Below are 13,034 nucleotides of genomic sequence, written 5' to 3'. Positions count from 1 at the left end.
TCCCCCTGTCTCTCCTCTATCTCCTCCTTTCCTCCATTCCCCCTGTCTCTCCTCTATCTCCTCCTCTCCTCCATTCCCCCTGTCTCTCCTCTATCTCCTCCTCTCCTCCATTCCCCCTGTCTCTCCTCTATCACCTCCTCTCCTCCATTCCCCCTGTCTCTCCTCTATCTCCTCCTCTCCTCCATTCCCCTGTCTCTCCTCTATCACCTCCTCTCCTCCATTCCCCTGTCTCTCCTCTATCTCCTCCTCTCCTCCATTCCCGCTGTCTCTCCTCTATCACCTCCTCTCCTCCATTCCCCCTGTCTCTCCTCTATCTCCTCCTTTCCTCCATTCCCCCTGTCTCTCCGTCTATCACCTCATCTCCTCCATTCCCCTGTCTCTCCTCTATCACCTCCTCTCCTCCATTCCCCTGTCTCTCCTCTATCACCTCATCTCCTCCATTCCCCTGTCTCTCCTCTATCACCTCATCTCCTCCATTCCCCCTGTCTCTCCTCTATCACCTCCTCTCCTCCATTCCCCCTGTCTCTCCTCTATCACCTCATCTCCTCCATTCCCCCTGTCTCTCCTCTATCACCTCCTCTCCTCCATTCCCCCTGTCTCTCCTCTATCTCCTCCTCTCCTCCATTCCCCCTGTCTCTCCGTCTATCACCTCGTCTCCTCCATTCCCCCTGTCTCTCCGTCTATCACCTCGTCTCCTCCATTCCCCCTGTCTCTCCTCTATCACCTCCTCTCCTCCATTCCCCCTGTCTCTCTGTCTATCACCTCATCTCCTCCATTCCCCCTGTCTCTCCTCTATCACCTCCTCTCCTCCATTCCCCCTGTCTCTCCTCTATCACCTCATCTCCTCCATTCCCCCTGTCTCTCCTCTATCACCTCCTCTCCTCCATTCCCCTGTCTCTCCTCTATCACCTCATCTCCTCCATTCCCCCTGTCTCTCCTCTATCACCTCATCTCCTCCATTCCCCCTGTCTCTCCGCTATCACCTCCTCTCCTCCATTCCCCCTGTCTCTCCGTCTATCACCTCCTCTCCTCCATTCCCCCTGTCTCTCCTCTATCTCCTCCTCTCCTCCATTCCCCTTGTCTCTCCTCTATCACCTCCTCTCCTCCATTCCCCCTGTCTCTCCTCTATCACCTCGTCTCCTCCATTCCCCCTGTCTCTCCTCTATCACCTCCTCTCCTCCATTCCCCCTGTCTCTCCTCTATCTCCTCCTCTCCTCCATTCCCCCTGTCTCTCCTCTATCACCTCCTCTCCTCCATTCCCCCTGTCTCTCCTCTATCTCCTCCTCTCCTCCATTCACCCTGTCTCTCCTCAATCTCCTCCTTTCCTCCATTCCCCCTGTCTCTCCTCTATCTCCTCCTCTCCTCCATTCCCCCTGTCTCTCCTCTATCTCCTCCTCTCCTCCATTCCCCCTGTCTCTCCTCTATCTCCTCCTTTCCTCCATTCCCCCTGTCTCTCCGTCTATCACCTCGTCTCCTCCATTCCCCCTGTCTCTCCTCTATCTCCTCCTTTCCTCCATTCCCCCTGTCTCTCCTCTATCTCCTCCTCTCCTCCATTCCCCCTGTCTCTCCTCTATCACCTCCTTTCCTCCATTCCCCTGTCTCTCCTCTATCTCCTCCTTTCCTCCATTCCCCCTGTCTCTCCTCTATCACCTCGTCTCCTCCATTCCCCCTGTCTCTCCTCTATCTCCTCCTTTCCTCCATTCCCCCTGTCTCTCCTCTATCTCCTCCTTTCCTCCATTCCCCCTGTCTCTCCTCTATCACCTCGTCTCCTCCATTCCCCCTGTCTCTCCTCTATCACCTCCTCTCCTCCATTCCCCCTGTCTCTCCTCTATCTCCTCCTCTCCTCCATTCCCCCTGTCTCTCCTTTATCACCTCCTCTCCTCCATTCCCCCTGTCTCTCCTCTATCACCTCCTCTCCTCCATTCCCCCTGTCTCTCCTCTATCACCTCCTCTCCTCCATTCCCCCTGTCTCTCCTCTATCTCCTCCTCTCCTCCATTCCCCCTGTCTCTCCTCTATCACCTCCTCTCCTCCATTCCCCTGTCTCTCCTCTATCACCTCATCTCCTCCATTCCCCCTGTCTCTCCTCTATCACCTCCTCTCCTCCATTCCCCCTGTCTCTCCTCTATATCATCCTCTCCTCCATTCCCCCTGTCTCTCCTCTATCACCTCCTCTCCTCCATTCCCCCTGTCTCTCCTCTATCTCCTCCTCTCCTCCATTCCCAATGTCTCTCCTTTATCACCTCCTCTCCTCCATTCCCCCTGTCTCTCCTCTATCTCCTCCTCTCCTCCATTCCCCCTGTCTCTCGTCTATCACCTCCTCTCCTCCATTCCCCCTGTCTCTCCTCTATCTCCTCCTCTCCTCCATTCCCCCTGTCTCTCCTCTATCACCTCCTCTCCTCCATTCCCCCTGTCTCTCCTCTATCTCCTCCTTTCCTCCATTCCCCCTGTCTCTCCTCTATCTCCTCCTCTCCTCCATTCCCCCTGTCTCTCCTCTATCTCCTCCTCTCCTCCATTCCCCCTGTCTCTCCTCTATCACCTCCTCTCCTCCATTCCCCCTGTCTCTCCTCTATCTCCTCCTCTCCTCCATTCCCCCTGTCTCTCCTCTATCACCTCCTCTCCTCCATTCCCCCTGTCTCTCCTCTATCTCCTCCTCTCCTCCATTCCCCCTGTCTCTCCTCTATCACCTCCTCTCCTCCATTCCCCCTGTCTCTCCTCTATCTCCTCCTTTCCTCCATTCCCCCTGTCTCTCCGTCTATCACCTCATTTCCTCCATTCCCCCTGTCTCTCCTCTATCACCTCCTCTCCTCCATTCCCCCTGTCTCTCCTCTATCACCTCATCTCCTCCATTCCCCCTGTCTCTCCTCTATCACCTCATCTCCTCCATTCCCCCTGTCTCTCCTCTATCACCTCCTCTCCTCCATTCCCCCTGTCTCTCCTCTATCACCTCATCTCCTCCATTCCCCCTGTCTCTCCTCTATCACCTCCTCTCCTCCATTCCCCCTGTCTCTCCTCTATCTCCTCCTCTCCTCCATTCCCCCTGTCTCTCCGTCTATCACCTCGTCTCCTCCATTCCCCCTGTCTCTCCGTCTATCACCTCGTCTCCTCCATTCCCCCTGTCTCTCCTCTATCACCTCCTCTCCTCCATTCCCCCTGTCTCTCCTCTATCACCTCATCTCCTCCATTCCCCCTGTCTCTCCTCTATCACCTCCTCTCCTCCATTCCCCTGTCTCTCCTCTATCACCTCATCTCCTCCATTCCCCTGTCTCTCCTCTATCACCTCCTCTCCTCCATTCCCCTGTCTCTCCTCTATCACCTCATCTCCTCCATTCCCTCTGTCTCTCCTCTATCACCTCATGTCCTCCATTCCCCCTGTCTCTCCGCTATCACCTCCTCTCCTCCATTCCCCCTGTCTCTCCGTCTATCACCTCCTCTCCTCCATTCCCCTGTCTCTCCTCTATCTCCTCCTCTCCTCCATTCCCCTTGTCTCTCCTCTATCACCTCCTCTCCTCCATTCCCCCTGTCTCTCCTCTATCACCTCGTCTCCTCCATTCCCCCTGTCTCTCCTCTATCACCTCCTCTCCTCCATTCCCCCTGTCTCTCCTCTATCTCCTCCTCTCCTCCATTCCCCCTGTCTCTCCTCTATCTCCTCCTCTCCTCCATTCCCCCTGTCTCTCCTCTATCTCCTCCTCTCCTCCATTCCCCCTGTCTCTCCTCTATCTCCTCCTTTCCTCCATTCCCCCTGTCTCTCCGTCTATCACCTCGTCTCCTCCATTCCCCCTGTCTCTCCTCTATCTCCTCCTTTCCTCCATTCCCCCTGTCTCTCCTCTATCTCCTCCTCTCCTCCATTCCCCCTGTCTCTCCTCTATCACCTCCTTTCCTCCATTCCCCCTGTCTCTCCTCTATCTCCTCCTTTCCTCCATTCCCCCTGTCTCTCCTCTATCACCTCGTCTCCTCCATTCCCCCTGTCTCTCCTCTATCTCCTCCTTTCCTCCATTCCCCCTGTCTCTCCTCTATCTCCTCCTTTCCTCCATTCCCCCTGTCTCTCCTCTATCACCTCGTCTCCTCCATTCCCCCTGTCTGTCCTCTATCACCTCCTCTCCTCCATTCCCCTGTCTCTCCTCTATCTCCTCCTCTCCTCCATTCCCCCTGTCTCTCCTTTATCACCTCCTCTCCTCCATTCCCCCTGTCTCTCCTCTATCACCTCCTCTCCTCCATTCCCCCTGTCTCTCCTCTATCACCTCCTCTCCTCCATTCCCCCTGTCTCTCCGTCTATCTCCTCCTCTCCTCCATTCCCCCTGTCTCTCCTCTATCTCCTCCTCTCCTCCATTCCCCTTGTCTCTCCTCTATCACCTCCTCTCCTCCATTCCCCCTGTCTCTCCTCTATCACCTCGTCTCCTCCATTCCCCCTGTCTCTCCTCTATCACCTCCTCTCCTCCATTCCCCCTGTCTCTCCTCTATATCATCCTCTCCTCCATTCCCCCTGTCTCTCCTCTATCACCTCCTCTCCTCCATTCCCCTGTCTCTCCTCTATCTCCTCCTCTCCTCCATTCCCAATGTCTCTCCTCTATCACCTCCTCTCCTCCATTCCCCTGTCTCTCCTCTATCTTCTCATCTCCTCCATTCCCCCTGTCTCTCCTCTATCACCTCCTCTCCTCCATTCCCCCTGTCTCTCCTCTATCTCCTCCTCTCCTCCATTCCCCCTGTCTCTCCTCTATCACCTCCTCTCCTCCATTCCCCCTGTCTCTCCTCTATCTCCTCCTTTCCTCCATTCCCCCTGTCTCTCCTCTATCTCCTCCTCTCCTCCATTCCCCCTGTCTCTCCTCTATCTCCTCCTCTCCTCCATTCCCCCTGTCTCTCCGTCTATCACCTCGTCTCCTCCATTCCCCCTGTCTCTCCGTCTATCACCTCGTCTCCTCCATTCCCCCTGTCTCTCCTCTATCACCTCCTCTCCTCCATTCCCCCTGTCTCTCTGTCTATCACCTCATCTCCTCCATTCCCCCTGTCTCTCCTCTATCAGCTCCTCTCCTCCATTCCCCCTGTCTCTCCTCTATCACCTCATCTCCTCCATTCCCCCTGTCTCTCCTCTATCACCTCCTCTCCTCCATTCCCCTGTCTCTCCTCTATCACCTCATCTCCTCCATTCCCCCTGTCTCTCCTCTATCACCTCATCTCCTCCATTCCCCCTGTCTCTCCTCTATCACCTCCTCTCCTCCTTTCCCCCTGTCTCTCCGTCTATCACCTCCTCTCCTCCATTCATTACATTTACATTTACATTTAAGTCATTTAGCAGACGCTCTTATCCAGAGCGACTTACAAATTGGTGCAAACACCTATGACACCCAGTGGAACAGCCACTTGCATCTAAATCTTGTTGGGGGGAGAAGGGGGGTGAGAAGGATTACTTACCCTTACTTACCCTATCCTAGGTATTCCTTGAAGAGGTGGGGTTTCAGGTGTCTCCGGAAGGTGGTGATTGACTCCGCTGTCCTGGCGTCGTGAGGGAGTTTGTTCCACCATTGGGGGCCAGAGCAGCGAACAGTTTTGACTGGGCTGAGCGGGAACTGTACTTCCTCAGTGGTAGGGAGGCGAGCAGGCCAGAGGTGGATGAACGCAGTGCCCTTGTTTGGGTGTAGGGCCTGATCAGAGCCTGGAGGTACTGAGGTGCCGTTCCCCTCACAGCTCCGTAGGCGAGCACCATGGTCTTGTAGCGGATGCGAGCTTCAACTGGAAGCCAGTGGAGAGAGCGGAGGAGCCGGGTGACGTGAGAGAACTTGGGAAGGTTGAACACCAGACGGGCTGCGGCGTTCTGGATGAGTTGTAGGGGTTTAATGGCACAGGCAGGGAGCCCAGCCAACAGCGAGTTGCAGTAATCAAGACGGGAGATGACAAGTGCCTGGATTAGGACCTGCGCCGCTTCCTGTGTGAGGCAGGGTCGTACTCTGCGGATGTTGTAGAGCATGAACCTACAGGAACGGGACACCGCCTTGATGTTAGTTGAGAACGTCAGGGTGTTGTCCAGGATCACGCCAAGGTTCTTAGCGCTCTGGGAGGAGGACACAATGGAGTTGTCAACCGTGATGGCGAGATCATGGAACGGGCAGTCCTTCCCCGGGAGGAAGAGGAGCTCCGTCTTGCTGAGGTTCAGCTTGAGGTGGTGATCCGTCATCCACACTGATATGTCTGCCAGACATGCAGAGATGCGATTCGCCACCTGGTCATCAGAAGGGGGAAAGGAGAAGATTAATTGTGTGTCGTCTGCATAGCAATGATAGGAGAGACCATGTGAGGTTATGACAGAGCCAAGTGACTTGGTGTATAGCGAGAATAAGAGAGGGCCTAGAACAGAGCCCTGGGGGACACCAGTGGTGAGAGCGCGTGGTGAGGAGACAGATTCTCGCCACGCCACCTGGTAGGAGCGACCTGTCAGGTAGGACGCAATCCAAGCGTGGGCCGCGCCGGAGATGCCCAACTCGGAGAGGGTGGAGAGGAGGATCTGATGGTTCACAGTATCGAAGGCAGCCGATAGGTCTAGAAGGATGAGAGCAGAGGAGAGAGAGTTAGCTTTAGCAGTGCGGAGCGCTCCGTGATACAGAGAAGAGCAGTCTCAGTTGAATGACTAGTCTTGAAACCTGACTGATTTGGATCAAGAAGGTCATTCTGAGAGAGATAGCGGTAGAGCTGGCCAAGGACGGCACGCTCAAGAGTTTTGGAGAGAAAAGAGAGAAGGGATACTGGTCTGTAGTTGTTGACATCGGAGGGATCGAGTGTAGGTTTTTTCAGAAGGGGTGCAACTCTCGCTCTCTTGAAGACGGGAGGGACGTAGCCAGCGGTCAGGGATGAGTTGATGAGCGAGGTGAGGTAAGGGAGAAGGTCTCCGGAAATGGTCTGGAGAAGAGAGGAGGGGATAGGGTCAAGCGGGCAGGTTGTTGGGCGTCCGGCCGTCACAAGACGCGAGATTTCATCTGGAGAGAGAGGGGAGAAAGAGGTCAGAGCATAGGGTAGGGCAGTGTGAGCAGAACCAGCGGTGTCGTTTGACTTAGCAAACGAGGATCGGATGTCATCGACCTTCTTTTCAAAATGGTTGACGAAGTCATCTGCAGAGAGGGAGGAGGGGGGAGGATTCAGGAGGGAGGAGAAGGTGGCAAAGAGCTTCCTAGGGTTAGAGGCAGATGCTTGGAATTTAGAATGGTAGAAAGTGGCTTTAGCAGCAGAGACAGAGGAGGAAAATGTAGAGAGGAGGGAGTGAAAGGATGCCAGGTCCGCAGGGAGGCGAGTTTTCCTCCATTTCCGCTCGGCTGCCCGGAGCCCTGTTCTGTGAGCTCGCAATGAGTCGTCGAGCCACGGAGCGGGAGGGGAGGACCGAGCCGGCCTGGAGGATAGGGGACATAGAGAGTCAAAGGATGCAGTAAGGGAGGAGAGGAGGGTTGAGGAGGCAGAATCAGGAGATAGGTTGGAGAAAGTTTGAGCAGAGGGAAGAGATGATAGGATGGAAGAGGAGAGAGTAGCGGGGAGAGAGAGCGAAGGTTGGGACGGCGCGATACCATCCGAGTAGGGGCAGTGTGGGAAGTGTTGGATGAGAGCGAGAGGGAAAAGGATACAAGGTAGTGGTCGGAGACTTGGAGGGGAGTTGCAATGAGGTTAGTGGAAGAACAGCATCTAGTAAAGATGAGGTCAAGCGTATTGCCTGCCTTGTGAGTAGGGGGAAGGTGAGAGGGTGAGGTCAAAAGAGGAGAGGAGTGGAAAGAAGGAGGCAGAGAGGAATGAGTCAAAGGTAGACGTGGGGAGGTTAAAGTCGCCCAGAACTGTGAGAGGTGAGCCGTCCTCAGGAAAGGAGCTTATCAAGGCATCAAGCTCATTGATGAACTCTCCGAGGAACCTGGAGGGCGATAAATGATAAGGATGTTAAGCTTGAAAGGGCTGGTAACTGTGACAGCATGGAATTCAAAGGAGGCAATAGACAGATGGGTAAGGGGAGAAAGAGAGAAAGACCACTTGGGAGAGATGAGGATCCCGGTGCCACCACCCCGCTGACCAGAAGCTCTCGGGGTGTGCGAGAACACGTGGGCGGACGAGGAGAGAGCAGTAGGAGTAGCAGTGTTATCTGTGGTGATCCATGTTTCCGTCAGTGCCAAGAAGTCAAGGGACTGGAGGGAGGCATAGGCTGAGATGAACTCTGCCTTGTTGGCTGCAGATCGGCAGTTCCAGAGGCTACCGGAGACCTGGAACTCCACGTGGGTCGTACGCGCTGGGACCACCAGATTAGGGTGGTCGCGGCCACGCGGTGTGGAGCGTTTGTATGGTCTGTGCAGAGAGGAGAGAACAGGGATAGACAGACACATAGTTGACAGGCTACAGAAAAGGCTACGCTAATGCAAGGAAATTGGAATGACAAGTGGACTACACGTCTCGAATGTTCAGAAAGTTAAGCTTACGTAGCAAGAATCTTATTGACTAAAATGATTAAAATGATACAGTACTGCTAAAGTAGGCTAGCTGGCAGTAGCTGCGTTGTTGGCACTACACTAATCAAGTCGTTCCGCTGAGTGTAATAATTTCTACAGTGCTGCTATTCGGGGGCTAGCTGGCTAGCTAGCAGTGTTGTTTACGTTACGTTGAGTTAAAAGAACGACAATAGCTGGCTAGCTAACCTAGGAAATCGGTCTAGACTACACAATTATCTTTGAAACAAAGACGGCTATGTAGCTAGCTATGTAGCTAGCTACGATCAACAAATCAAACCGTTGTACTGTAATGAAATGAAAATGTGATACTCCCTGACCGGTGATTGAATTCGAATCAGTAAACGTGTGGTGACGTTGGCTAGCTGTTAGCTGTTAGCTGTTGGCTAGCTAGCAGAGTCTCCTACGTTAAGGACGACAAATAGCTGGCTAGCGAACCTCAGTGAATTAAGATAATCACTCCAAGGCTACACACACTAAACTACACAATTATCTTGGAAACAAAGACAGCTATGTAGCTAGCTAACACTGAACTAATCAAGTCGTACAGTTGAGTGAATAGCACTACAGTGATGCTAATCTGTGTGCGTTAGCTAGCGTTGCTAGCTCCTGGGCGAAAAGCAGTGAAGGCTACGTTAGGGCGACGAAATACGAAATACGATAATTATGCAATTATCTCTGATACAAGGACGGCTATGTAGCTAGCTAAGAAGAATTGCTAAGATTATGTAGCTAGCTAACAGTAAACTAATCAAGTCGTACAGTTGAGTGAATAGCACTACAGTGATGCTAATCTGTGTGCGTTAGCTAGCTCCTGGGCGAATAGCAGTGAAGGCTACGTTAGGGCGACGAAATACGATAATTATGCAATTATCTCTGATACAAGGACGGCTATGTAGCTAGCTAAGGAGAATTGCTAAGATTAGACAAATCAACCGTTGTACTATAATGAAATGTAATGAAAAAGTTATACAAAGTTATACAACCTGCAGAGCGAAGTGCGAATGCGACCGCTCGCTCCAACCGGAGAGGAGGTGATAGACGGAGAGACATTCCCCCTGTCTCTCCTCTATCACCTCCTCTCCTCCATTCCCCCTGTCTCTCCTCTATCACCTCATCTCCTCCATTCCCCCTGTCTCTCCTCTATCACCTCCTCTCCTCCATTCCCCCTGTCTCTCCTCTATCACCTCCTCTCCTCCATTCCCCCTGTCTCTCCGTCTATCACCTCCTCTCCTCCATTCCCCCTGTCTCTCCTCTATCACCTCCTCTCCTCCATTCCCCCTGTCTCTCCGTCTATCACCTCCTCTCCTCCATTCCCCCTGTCTCTCCGTCTATCACCTCCTCTCCTCCATTCCCCCTGTCTCTCCGTCTATCACCTCCTCTCCTCCATTCGCCCTGTCTCTCCGTCTATCACCTCCTCTCCTCCATTCCCCCTGTCTCTCCTCTATCACCTCCTCTCCTCCATTCCCCCTGTCTCTCCTCTATCACCTCCTCTCCTCCATTCCCCCTGTCTCTCCTCTATCACCTCCTCTCCTCCATTCCCCCTGTCTCTCCTCTATCACCTCCTCTCCTCCATTCCCCCTGTCTCTCCTCTATCACCTCCTCTCCTCCATTCCCCCTGTCTCTCCTCTATCACCTCATCTCCTCCAATCCCCCTGTCTCTCCTCTATCACCTCCTCTCCTCCATTCCCCCTGTCTCTCCTCTATCACCTCCTCTCCTCCATTCCCCCTGTCTCTCCGTCTATCACCTCGCCTCCTCCATTCCCCCTGTCTCTCCTCTATCACCTCCTCTCCTCCATTCCCCCTGTCTCTCCGTCTATCACCTCCTCTCCTCCATTCCCCCTGTCTCTCCGTCTATCACCTCCTCTCCTCCATTCCCCCTGTCTCTCCGTCTATCACCTCCTCTCCTCCATTCCCCCTGTCTCTCCGTCTATCACCTCCTCTCCTCCATTCCCCCTGTTTCTCCTCTATCACCTCCTCTCCTCCATTCCCCCTGTCTCTCCTCTATCACCTCCTCTCCTCCATTCCCCCTGTCTCTCCTCTATCACCTCCTCTCCTCCATTCCCCCTGTCTCTCCTCTATCACCTCCTCTCCTCCATTCCCCCTGTCTCTCCTCTATCACCTCCTCTCCTCCATTCCCCCTGTCTCTCCGTCTATCACCTCCTCTCCTCCATTCCCCCTGTCTCTCCTCTATCACCTCCTCTCCTCCATTCCCCCTGTCTCTCCGTCTATCACCTCCTCTCCTCCATTCCCCCTGTCTCTCCGTCTATCACCTCCTCTCCTCCATTCCCCCTGTCTCTCCGTCTATCACCTCCTCTCCTCCATTCCCCCTGTCTCTCCTCTATCACCTCCTCTCCTCCATTCCCCCTGTCTCTCCGTCTATCCCCAGGGTGAATGTCGGTGTGGCAGGATCAAAACTGGCGTCAGAGGAGAAAAGCACATTCAATCGTCTAGCAGTCCCAGAGGTCACCACTGTACTGTAGTCAGGTCTCCAGGCTACTGATCTCTATCAATAGGGATAAACTCAGTCAAGCCTCTGGAACATGTGGCCTTACTGAGATTAGTAAATCATTACAATGAGGGCATCTGCATTACACCTGCTAGAACAGTAAGTGAGGGATAGAAAGAGGGAGGGAGGGAGGGAGGGAGGGAGGGAGACGATGGGACACGATGGGACACGGTGGGCCTGGTACAGACTCAGAAAGAAGACTGTCATCATCTGGCCCCGGTTAAAATATGTCCCAGCAGCAGCCTCATATTAGAGAGATAGATCTCTATCAGTACTTTACTGGACTGGTCATGTACGATATTTATATTGTATAGCATAGGTGCAGAGATGATTGATGTAATGATTGACGTAATCTATAAGAATAAATTGTATAGAATTAGTCCATTTACTGTTAATAAGAAAGAGCTGTCCACATTTTTTGTCTTTTCAGTATTTTCAAACTCAGTACCCAGGTTGGCCTGTAGAATATCCCCTTGGTAATTCCAGCATGCATCAGAGGCCCATAGTCTAAAGCAGTGAAGAACGCCAGCACAACAGTCAGACAGGACTGGTGGCAACCTGTCAACACTCAGAATAGGACACAACACTACAAACAATAGCTGTGCTGCCAGCTCCCGCAATCATCACCTTGTCTGTGGAATGAGGGCTTGGGACTTTGTAGGCTTACAAGTATATGTTTGTATTTATTCTGTTCATTGTAGAAGGCGTCTGACGTTGATTTACCTTTCAACATGTCATTGAAAAAGAAAATCAATAAAATTCACTTGAGGTTGCTGTCTGGCAGGAGTGGGGCCAGGCTGGGCTGAAAATGAATAGATCTGTGGAGGACGCTGGTGTGTGTGTGTGTGTTAGTGGAGTTGTGTGTGCAAGTGTGTGTGCACGTGTGTCAGCCAGGTATTATTCAACAACAAAACCTGCCGTGTTTACATGTACATAAAATGTATGATATTGGTCCGACGAATGTTCAAATGATTTAACTAGACAAGTCAGTTAAGAACACATTGTTATTATAATGTTGGCCTACCCCGGCCAAACCTGGATGCAGCCCTATGGGACTTCCAATCACAGCCAGATGTAATGCCGCCTGGATTCACACCAGGTACTGTAATGACGCCTGGATTCACACCAGGTACTGTAATGACGCCTGGATTCACACCAGGTACTGTAATGACACCTGGATTCACACCAGGTACTGTAATGACCCCTGGATTCACACCAGGTACTGTAATGACCCCTGGATTCACACCAGGTACTGTAATGACCCCTGGATTCACACCAGGTACTGTAATGACCCCTGGATTCACACCAGGTACTGTAATGACCCCTGGATTCACACCAGGTACTGTAATGACACCTGGATTCACACCAGGTACTGTAATGACCCCTGGATTCACACCAGGTACTGTAATGACGCCTGGATTCACACCAGGTACTGTAATGACCCCTGGATTCACACCAGGTACTGTAATGACGCCTGGATTCACACCAGGTACTGTAATGACACCTGGATTCACACCAGGTACTGTAATGACCCCTGGATTCACACCAGGTACTGTAATGACGCCTGGATTCACACCAGGTACTGTAATGCCGCCTGGATTCACACCAGGTACTGTAATGACGCCTGGATTCACACCAGGTACTGTAATGACACCTGGATTCACACCAGGTAATGTAATGACCCCTGGATTCACACCAGGTACTGTAATGACGCCTGGATTCACACCAGGTAATGTAATGACACCTGGATTCACACCAGGTAATGTAATGACGCCTGGATTCACACCAGGTACTGTAATGACGCCTGGATTCACACCAGGTACTGTAATGATGCCTGGATTCACACCAGGTACTGTAATGCCGCCTGGATTCACACCAGGTACTGTAATGCCGCCTGGATTCACACCAGGTACTGTAATGACGCCTGGATTCACACCAGGTACTGTAATGATGCCTGGATTCACACCAGGTACTGTAATGCCGCCTGGATTCACACCAGGTACTGTAATGACGCCTGGATTCACACCAGGTACTGTAATGCCGCCTGGATTCACACCAGGTACTG

This window comes from Oncorhynchus keta, chromosome 4, assembly GCF_023373465.1.
Source record: "Oncorhynchus keta strain PuntledgeMale-10-30-2019 chromosome 4, Oket_V2, whole genome shotgun sequence".
Classification (NCBI taxonomy): domain Eukaryota; kingdom Metazoa; phylum Chordata; class Actinopteri; order Salmoniformes; family Salmonidae; genus Oncorhynchus; species Oncorhynchus keta.
Note: the sequence above shows the minus strand (reverse complement) of the source record.